Here is an 11,412-nt window from a genome sequence, read left to right as displayed (position 1 = left end):
AAACGGAGCAGAAGGGGATGGCAGGACGAAATTATAAACCAAAAAAACAAACTGGGGAAAAAAAAAAAAAAAAAAAATGCCCCAAGCAACCTAATATGTCTTTGAAGTTGGTCCTACTTTGAGTGAGGGTTTAGACAAGATGACCTTCAGAAGACCAATGAAACCTAAATTATTTAATTACAGTTTTTACAGTTCTCTGTATCTTCATTTGTACAGCCACAATACCTAAAGATTATGTCTATGAAGGAGAACATTAAGAATAATGTCATGCAAGATACCTTTCTCTAGAAACAACTTCCAGATCCAAGGGTCCCTGGGAAAAATGAGAAAACAAGTAACTTTTACAAGCAACTGATGATACTGAAGAACTGTAAAATGCTAATGATTAAGTAATTACAGACAATGTCATGGTTCATGGGTCTAAGGCACGTGGGATAGTCCTCTGGCTCAGCTACTTGATCATTATATTACTTTTTAAAATCTTTTCACAGTCCTAAGCCTTAGTTTTTCCTTTATGCAAATTCATGTAAAGACTGCTATTTTATGTAGTGTACTTCAACATCTGTAGATGGAATTTCATGCACCCTATAGAAGGGTGCATGAAATTCCCTTAACTGTAAAACAAACCATTCAATGGCATTATTTTCCTTGAGAGAGTGAAATGTATTCCAAAACAAGTAGTGTGTTGATATTCCAATCTTACCATTTCTTTAACTAGATTATAAATTAATTGCTATGTTTTAAAGAAAATTACTGGCCTCCAAACTAAAAACCCACTGAAATACTGAACTGAAAGCTTTATTGCCCTCTACGATCAATGTTACTAATTCTTTGGGCATTTTTACATAGACGATTGCAGTTCCAGGCCTACAGTCTCTAGTGTGCATTTGGAGGCTGCTAATGGAAAAATCAAACACAAGCTCTGTTTTCCATTCTCTTCCTTAGCTCTCGGGATTCATTGTGGTAAGACAGAGTGATGTGAGAGATTTTCTTCTTTTTTTACCAACCATCACAGAAGAACACAGTGTTTTTTTTTGTTGTTGTTGTTTTTGTTTTTTGTTTTTCTGCATGTCCAGAAGCCAAGAGTTTTGCCATGATTCTTCATACGAAGCAGGTCACTAAGGAATCAGCTGAGAAAGATAATTGCACAAAGGAACTGGCGAAACCCTGTAAATGATAGCTAGACTTAATTTTTTTATAAGAAGCACCTATCTGGCTGCAGTCATATTCTGCCCAGGAATGTGGTCCAAACAAACAAACAAATAAAAACAAACAGATATTTTTCTAAGTGTTATGGACAAATAACCAGAATGCTCGTGTAGATCTCCTCAGCTCCATTCTGATTCCTTTTCACAGAGGAGGAGCAGATGTAGCTGCATGGCCTTTTGAATTCTAGAGCAGTTCACTAGAGAGAGGGTCTGGAGAGAAAATGGGACAACCTCCTCTTGCTCTCTTGGAAGGAAGGAATAGAAACTGAAGACCTGCTTTGCATGGTGGAGTCTGTGACTACATCTATTCTAGTAAATTAAACATAGAATAATTTAGATTTGAAGAAAGTTCCAGTTCTAAACTCCCTGTCAGACTGAAATTTAGATCACATTACACTGGGCTTCACTGTTACTGTAAAGAGTAGATTAGATAAATTACCTTATCTAATTGAAATTACTCTTTCTGCAGCTTGATTTCATTGTTTTGTGTCTTTTCTTCTTGCATGAAAGCTGTATGTGCTTGGGAATGTATCTGACAGTCAGGCTAGCTTTCATAGAATGCAATATTCATGCTATTATCCTTAAAAATGGGTTGCCTGCTTCTGAATTTCCTTTTGCAAGTGGTTCATGGCTGATGTTGAGTCTTGAGGGATGCTCAAGTATTGTTTGGGAGAGTGATAATAGTTTGGGGTCAAAATCGTGATATAGGCCACTGTGACAATTTTATAGTATAAGTGCCTAAGTTCCAGTGCCCAGGAATGCTTCCTGGTATATTTAAATTTGCCAGTGTAGACATAGATGTCTATGGAAAAGTGGAAAAGCCCATAGCAGTAAGAGATCCCAAAGCCAAGGACATGAAGTCCAAGGATAAATGTTGAAGTACCACAGCCTCCCTCACCTGTGGGATAATGTCCTCTAAGGAGAGGACATCATATATATTCCCACATTGTGAATATATACTGGCTATTTTTAGATAATGAGGAAAATAATTTCTAGTGAGAAAAGCAAGCTTTTTACAAGTGATGTGTACGTAACAAGCTTCTATCACTGACATTACCAAAAAGGTACGTTTCTTAATATTAGTAAGTTCCATCTTTACGGATTACTTCTCAACGTGTTATTTTACAGTCTCTCAGTATTGTAAATATATCTTTTACTTGGAGATCTAGCCGTAGAGTTCTCTGCTCCTAACATACAATTATGCTCTGTTCCTTAACATTTCACCTATATTCTGAATCTTCTGAAAACAGTTCAAAAACATGCTTTCATTATCTCAGAGAGGTTGCCCACCATGGTTTATTCCTTGTCTCCAAAGTTAAAAATATCAGCTCTGGAAAAATATTTTTCACTGTCAAAAATTGACTTTGTTTGTTTGTTTATTCTTTTATTCATTCAGTGTCTGCTGCCACCCTTGGGAGTCCTTCTGGTTTGCTTTCAATTAAAATGAAGACCTCAACACTGATCTTTGCTGTACTTTCTTTGAGCTCTGATTGTTTGTGTGGTCAAAATATCAGTCTACCAAACAAAAAAGGATACTGAGACAAATTCCCTGGGGCTAGTGCAAACAATTTGTTTGGTATTAAATATATTAATGTCCTTGGAACCATGAGGATGGAAATTATCAAATAAAATCTTCACACTTCTTTTGCTCACAAAGCAAGACTTATGGATCAGATACTCATCTGGTGCAGACGGACATATACACAGGCTGATAATGGTAATAGTTAGGTAAATTTTTATGTGGCTGGTATAGGTGTGAGTCAATGCCTTTCTAAACTTTACATATGTAGGTTTTACTTTCTAAACTCAACTCCATTTTCTTAATTTTCTTACAAGGATGATTGCTGGTTATCATCAGAAGACAAACTATTTTCATGTAAAATGTATGCAGAATGGACCACATAATTAGCAGGAAATTGTCAGTTAAAATATCCTGATTTACTCATGGTTCCTTCAGAAAAAAAAAAAAAAATAATAAATTAAATTAAAAAAAAAAAAAAAGCCTGAAAAGCAAGCCATTATAAAAGTGCTTGTTAAAGACTGTCAGGTCATTTGATGCTTTAATCTCTATGTGGTCAAATATCATAAAGAATATGACTCCTGAACCACAGTCAAGGAAGTACCCGGTGGGTAACTAACTGCTACTGACTTTCCTACAGCACACAAATGTGCGCCCTGAATGTTCCTAAATTGCTTCAGAAGTTCTCTCATGACCCTAACGAAGCACGAGAAAGGCCTGACATTTTGGAGGACGGAGGATCAAAGGTAACCCTGTGACATCCTGAAGCTTTGTTTTTCATTTCAGTGGAACAAATTCTGTCTTCTCAGATAAAGGCATAAGGATTTATTCCAACTGAAGGAATCAAAATGTTTTATTTGATATCACAGGACTCTAAATGGAACAATGCTACATTTCCAAATTAAAAATTGGCACAAATAACAAGAAAGAAGCAAATAAAACTAAAACTAGTTAACAGAAGCCTCTAATCACTTAAATGTACCTGCAAGTTAGAAAGGTGTATTACTGTTGGTCTGACTTCTGAAGTGATAATATTTCAGCAAACCTTCACTGATGTTAGCACAGCTATTGGTTTAAAATGCACAACAATCTATTTTTATTTGTGCCTCTCAATGCTTTCTCCTTATCTCTCACAATAAAAAACAAGCTGCAAGAAATGTAGTGTATATGTTTGAGACTACTGTGATCATTTAGGTTGACTTTCTGTGACACATTTTGTCTTGAAAGGCAAGTATCTGATCATGCTGACTGCATTTTATTTACTGAACGAGTGAAGAGATTACATTTGTTTCCCAAGAAGTTACTCTCAATTGCAGAAAGTGAAGAACTGTGAGATCTTCAGATGGAAGCTGCTGTGGGGAAGCACAGATCATATATTTATGAAGATGAATGAATATAAGACAGGAATAGGTAAAGTTTTCGAGTGCTTTTCTGACCCTAACTGCCCACAAAAGCACTTCAAGCACCAGCTAAATGAAGGTTAAGGTGTGAGAGTCAAACACAGCATATTAGAAAGTTTCTAGTTTCCTAATGAATCTCGTGCTTCTGCAGCAGTCCAAAGAAGATTTATTCTGACTCATAGACCCTTATCGTAGCCCCTTTCCATTCTGGTGAAAGCATAAACAAACAGATTACCTAATCAAGAATAAGGCTTCCTAAGAAAGTGGAAAGCTTCAGTGAATCATGAAGTCATTCCACAATTTGTGTCTGATAACTCAATACCTGTAATCTTTGCTTCACTAAACAATCATAAAGGACATTTAACTTCCTATTGCTTTTAAATCTTGAACACTCACTATGAGGAAAAGATGTAGTAAGTGGGCATTTGAGTGACATCTTCCACCCAAATTCTCTATCTGTCTTCAATGTAAGAGTGTGTTTACAGATCCCTGGGTAACGCAAGGGACCTCTCATGACTTTTCATATGTAGAGAGATCTCCCACTCTCTCAAAAAGAGCCTGGATTCTGAACTAAACAAGTGTGTTAAGATTGTTACCAATTTAACAGAATATAGGGAAAAAATAATTTGATTATTTCAGTCCACTTTTCAGGAGTCGGGAGCATGTGTCACATGCCACAGATGGCTTGTTGCATAGTGTGCCCCCTTTTTGGAAATCTCAGCTCTCTTTCTTTAAATGCCCACTTGTCATTAGAAAACAAACAAAAAACACCATTTTTTTTTCTCCCTGGTGCTGTTTTTCTCCTTTTGATTTTGAAAGCATGGTGGAGTAAATTTAGCCAAGACCTTGGGTATTTGAAATATGTGCTGAATCACTGTTGGTAATTATAGAAATAGAATAAATAGCCTAGAATCTCAAGGTAAGCTTGATGCATTTCAATATTTTCTGATCAGAAATGCAGTTAGTGCTCTTGGAATAAGTCTATTAAAGCTACTTTGCAAATTCTCCTGATATCACTTCATATTATGTCCCCTTAAATCTCTATCTTTCTAAAGAAGATTTCAATATTGGGTCAGATTATGAATATTAAAGGCTCTCCAAAACCCATGCTAATTTTAAACTACAGGCACTGTGAATTGCAAATGACCTCAACTGTTTAAGCCTCATAGTGTATGTGACTCATCTGCTTCCAAAAAATCAGGTCGTGAAATTTTCTGTGTTCACAGCTCATGTCCCTGAAATACCAAATCCTTGTTATGATTCTCCACACCTTTCATTTCTGACATATTTTTAAAAGAGAATTTTAATTTCTAGCCTGATAAAGACCTGTGATCAGAGTTCCACAGTGCCCTGCTGAAGACTAAAGACTTCTCTGAAAGCACTGGGTAGGGTTTCCCTGACACCACAATACACTGTCTTGAACGTAGATGCTATGCTTCTCTTCTGGGTCACCCCAAGGTATTGTATCATCATGTGTGACTATGGGGTAATGATTTTCAAGAATTTCTTTGCCAAGATTCAGGATAGACACATCAGAGAATGCCAGTGGAAGGCCATATTCTGCAGAAAAGTAATTATTCATGAGAATTAAACTAATGAGCTCAAGACTAATGTCTTTTGTAGTTGGTAGACTAGGTAATATATCTAGTTACATCTACATACATAAATGTGAAGATGTGAACAGAAGATGTGAATATTGTGAGAGGCCAACCTAGTAGACTCTGTTTTGTAGTCCCGCCTCTCTCCTCACCTTTATTTTCCTTAATGCAGAAAATCTACCCACCTAGTTGATCAAGGGAAACCAGCTGATGTGATCTTTTTGGACTTCAGCAAGGCTTTTGACATGGTTTCCCATAAGATCCTACTGGACAAAACGTCCAGCTTACAACTAAAAAAAATCATACAGTGGGTGAGCAATTGGCTGACGGGCAGGGCTCAAAGGGTTGTGGTAAATGGGGCCACATCAGGCTGGTGGATGGTCACTAGTGGGGTCTCTCAAGGCTCCATCTTAGGGCCAGTCCTCTTCAATGTTTTTATAAATGATTTGGATGTAGGACTAGAATTTGTTTTGAGCAAATTTTCTGTTGACACCAAAATTGGAGGAGTTGTGGACTCGGCTGAGGGTAGAAAGGCCTTGTAGAGAGACCTGGACAGGTTGGAGAGCTGGGTGTTCACCAATCACATGAAGTTTAACAAAAGCAAGTGCCAGGTCCTGCACATACAATGGGACAACCCTGGCTATACGTACAAACTGAGCAACGAGATGCTGGAGAGCAGCCCCCTAGGGAGAGATCTGGGGGTCGTGGTTGACAGCAAGTTGAATTCATATTGAATTCAACTTGCTGCCAACAACGTGCCCTGGCAGCCAGGAAGGCAAAGCGTATCCTGGGATGCATCAAGCACTGCATTGCTAGTCGGTCGAGGGAAGTGATTGTCCCACTCTACTCTGTGCTGGTGTGGCCTCATCTCGAGTACTGTGTGCAGTTCTGGGCACCACAGTACAAAAGATATAAAACTGTTGGAGAGCATCCAGAGGAGCGTGACAAAGATGATGAAGGGCCTAAAGGGGAAGACATATGAGGAGTGGCTGAGGTCACTTGGCCTGTTCAGACTGGAGAAGAGGAGGCTGAGGGGAGACCTCACTGCAGTCTACAGCTTCCTCACGAAGGGGAGTGGAGAGACAGGAGACCTTTTCTCCATAAACACCAATGATAGGACCCACAGGAATGGTGTCAAGCCGAGGCAGCAGAGGTTTAGGCTTGACTTCAGGAAGAGGTTCTTCACTGAGAGGGTGGTTGCACACTGGAACAGGCGTAGTAGTCACTGCACCAAGCTTGTCTGAATTTAAGAAGCGTTTGGACTGTGCACTTAGTCACATGATCTAAAATTTAGGGTAGACCTGTGTGGTGCCAGGAGTTTGACTTGATGATCCTTATGGGTCCCTTCCAACTCGAGATATTCTATGATTCTATGAAATGTTGTCACTATTTTTCATCACAATGCAATAAAAGACTGTGAAGCTAAAATAAATATTTAACAGCATAGAAAGACAAGGACGTTTTGCATAAGGAGCTGTTGAATTGCTTCACTAAAACAGATGACAGAAAATACAGAAAACAGTGGCCATGATCTAGTTTTGATTACTTTCTCTGCTTTTTGTATCCACAAAGCTATAGACTGAACAGAAAGACTGGCAAAATCTGTGGATAAGTCTTGCCTAGAAAACCCCCAAACCCTGAACTTCTTAAAGAGGCTGATTCATATGATCTAAAATGCCTTATATATATATGTATATATATATCTTTATTATTATTATTATTATCATTATTATTAAGAATGGCAGACACAGCTGCTTCCTTACTACTCTTCATGTGGGAGAAAGTAGGGAGAATGAGCATGAGAAAACTCATACGATGAGTTAAAGCCATTGGTATGACTTACCAATTACTTTTGCCGTCAAAACAGAATCAACTTGAGGAATAGAAATAACTTGTTGCCAATTAATATAATATTTAGTTATGGGTATTGGGAAACAAAAACAGAAGAAAAAAAAAGGAAAAAAAAAAAAAAACACTTAAAATCACTTAGGAAAAACACCTTTCTGACACCTGAGCAGCTCAGCTTTACTCCTCTTCAGACTTCTCTCTTCCTCCCTTGTCATCATGTCAAATTACATTCAGTCCCTTCAGTGAGGCAAGAAGGTGTTGCAGGATGAGTGTTTACAATCAGTACACAGCAGTTTCTCTCTGATGGTCCTTCCTTATTCTTTTCCTCTGCACTGCTGTGGGTCCTCCATGAGCTGCAGGGAATATCTACTCCACCATGATTCACCTCCTCCTCTGACCTTGGTGTTCCCTCTGCTCTTTCTGACTCTTACCCTTCCTCCTCTGTCCATGGAGCACTTTCTGCCCTTTCTTAATACACTTTCACACAGGCACCAGAAACTCGGCAGCTATGGCCTGCAGTGTTACTATTGTGGAGCTGGCTGAAAAAGCCTGTGTCTGGCACAGGGCAGCTCTTGACCTCTTCTTATAAAGAATTATCTTGCACCCCCCTGCCACCAAAATCTCGGCGTGTATACCTGATACAAAAGGAAACTTAAGCACTGAAAAGAACAGATGCTTTTTATTGCTTAAATTAGTGCAAATCTTTACCATTCTTATGTTCTTCCATCCGCAGCTTACTGGATAAAGTGCTTTCCAGCTCCTATAAAAACCAGCAAGGCTAAAGTACCCTGGATCAGCTGTTCTTGTACCTGATCCTTAAATCTTTTAAATACAAATGAATTCAGATAGGTAACTTTTATGGTTTTACGTTATGACTGATTATCTCTGGAAGAGAACTTTTGCTAGTAGCTTAGTGTGTAACACACAGACTTTTCTCCTAGGTTGTAAACATTTAGTATAAGTTTTAATTAACCCTTTCTTTGTTTGACTGGCTCAACAAACAAAAGGTCTCCAGTCTATTACAATTAGTTGGCCTTTTGCATGGCAACACCTTTCCTAGATCTCTATTAGCATTTAAATGAAGAAAGGTCAACTGCACACATTATAGCTCAGTTGTACAAAGTCAGCCAAATGATCAGCGAAAAAAATACAATACTGTAATAAAAGTAAGAGTTAGGAAGCACGCTTGGAAGGTATATTGGCTTAACCCAATTTTAAGAAAGGTAGAAAAGCAAGATGAAGTGTTACTTCTAACTCAAGTGTTCTATCTGTTCATGTTTTCTTTGATTAGTGGTAATTTTCTTTCCTCTTTTCTTTACAGAAGGCCCCAAATCTGTTTTACTTTATACAGTCTGGAATCTGAGTTTACTCCAGATTTATTTTGCTCTAGATAGAAGCAGAATTCGACCCAAAGGCTTCTAAATCAGATCCCTGGTTTTCCACTTGGTTATTAAACCTGATAATCAGATTCAGTGTCTGGCATAGAAAGTCCCCACATTGCTTTTGGTGGAAGGACAATTCTGAAGAAAAACAATTTCATATCTGTTCTTTGCCTTAGACTTTCTCATATCTCTTATACTTTCTCAAGATACCAATTCTGGCTAAAATCAGAAATAAGATATAATATAAGTGGAATTTTATTTTGACTCAGACTGATATTATTGTAGTTGTATTACCATCAACTTACCCCAGGTTCTGTAATCCACACAATTTTTCTGTAAAATACTGTAAAAATAGGTGTCCTTGTTCACTTCTGTAGGTGTGGGATTATATACTTGCCTGACTGCAAGAGATAGAGATGCTCCAAATCTATACAACTTGTGTAAGTAGTCCCGATTTCAGTGAAGGTACCTTGAAAATGAACAGTTGAAAATGAAGCGTTAAATAATAATAATAATAATAATAATAATAATAATAATAATAATAATAATAAAATATTTTAACTATTTTAGGACCATAAAAATTACCTGCTTCCTGTTTTAGATTTGTCGGATCATCTAATCATCCTGTACTGCATCAGCTCCTCAAGGGAAAAACAAATGCTTTAATTTCACCAGCCTGAGGGCCTGGGGTAAGACATATTTCCCATATGGCTTGGGATTTAACTTTTCTTGAAATTTACACTTCTAGGTATCCTGAGAAGAACTCCTAATAATTGGTCTACCAAAAATCCTCTCGTGGAACAAGACACAGAGCCACATTTTTGTAGTTTCTGGCATGAGAACCTGTTTGGTTTGTGTTCCAAGAACTCAAGGTGTGTCCTAATATAATTAATACAAAAGTAGAAAATGGCATAAGTGTTTTTGCTAAAAATAAAATAAGATTAAATATATAGATAATAAGAACGTGGGGCCATGCTATGAACATCTGTGGTATGTCACAGAACCCAACCATAGCCTCACTGCTGCTCACAGTAATCTGTACTCTCCCCTTCTCACAGTCTCTTTCTGTCACATAGAAAGGCAGAGTATTCCCAAAGGGCAGGTCCCACCATGCTAAAATAAGCAGCTCAGAAAGCTGGGATCTCTTGCATTTCTGGAGGCGTCTAATCCCTCCAGAAAAAGAGCCTTGACAGTGGCCAAACTACTCACTTAACTATGAGAGAGCTAAATTTAACTGAGGTGATCCCACCACAGGTGTTTATTATTACTTAAGTTGATCAAATAATTCTCCTCTAGAAAGGTTCCTTTCTGGACAAAGGTTCTAAACAAAGGTTTCTAAACAAAGGTTCCTTTGTTTGCACAAACATGGTGCTTAGTGGTGCTCTGCTTCAAGAATCAGATTCTTAAAAGCATTTCAGAAGCTAATAAAGCACAAAAAGGTAATGGAGACATTTATGTTTTGAACAGTGCATCAGCCAACCATGATTTACTCTGATGAAAAATTTCTCTTTATTCATTTTAATAAATTAAATTACTTTTATTGTGCTGCTTATCCTCTCAAAAGGAAGATAATATAGCTAAATGTAGACGAGACTGCATGTAATCCTCTATAAAATCATCCAGTTTACCCCACGTTGATCATTTCTGATTGGTCAAAGTAATATTTTATTTATTCTCTTCCCTGATTGGGTAAGTATGCTAGCAGATTTGTTCTTAAAATAAAATGCATTGAAATGAATATTTTTAGAAATCTTGTGCACATTTTTTGGATTCTATTCCTGTCATAGTTTAGTAAGGCCCTTTGTTGTAGTCATAAGAAAGTGAGATTTGAGTAATGGCAATAGATGCCCAAAATTTCAAATTAAAAGTACTTTTCGAGGGGGAATCTATTGACTTCTAGTTGGTTTCAAGAACAAATACAATTTAAAAATATCACTTCTCCTATATGCATAATGTAAATGTTCCTTATTTTCATCATGCTAATGACTAATGTCTTTATAAATAAATTCCTTTTACCTCCAGCCAGGTCTCACTGAATTGCTTGCTTGCAAACAATCCTCACTGATTTCTGGAAGCATATGAAAGTGAAGTAACTGCAGTAACTGCAGTAGTGTTTTCTAATGTGGTATATACATTCTGGGTCACAGGATGAGGAAGTGCTTGTCCTGCCCCTTTAGTTTCTCACTTTACTACTGCTTGGCTGTATCCAGCCTGTTTTTTTTTTTTTTTTTTTTTTTTTTTTTTTTTTTTTTTTTTTTTCTTCCTGTCCTTCTGCTGGTTGAGGCTGCCTGAGATACTTCTCTGTGACTTGGCAGTCATCGGTGCAGCTGTGTCGGGGTCAATTATTAAACTGTTCTAAACTAACACTTTCTTTTAGAGAAGACTTTATTTATTTTTTATTTCTTTTAATAATGATAAGGGGGTGTGGAGAAACAGCCTATCGTACATACGTGATAG

Source organism: Oxyura jamaicensis, chromosome Z, assembly GCF_011077185.1.
Source record: "Oxyura jamaicensis isolate SHBP4307 breed ruddy duck chromosome Z, BPBGC_Ojam_1.0, whole genome shotgun sequence".
Classification (NCBI taxonomy): domain Eukaryota; kingdom Metazoa; phylum Chordata; class Aves; order Anseriformes; family Anatidae; genus Oxyura; species Oxyura jamaicensis.
This window is presented reverse-complemented; position numbering follows the sequence as displayed.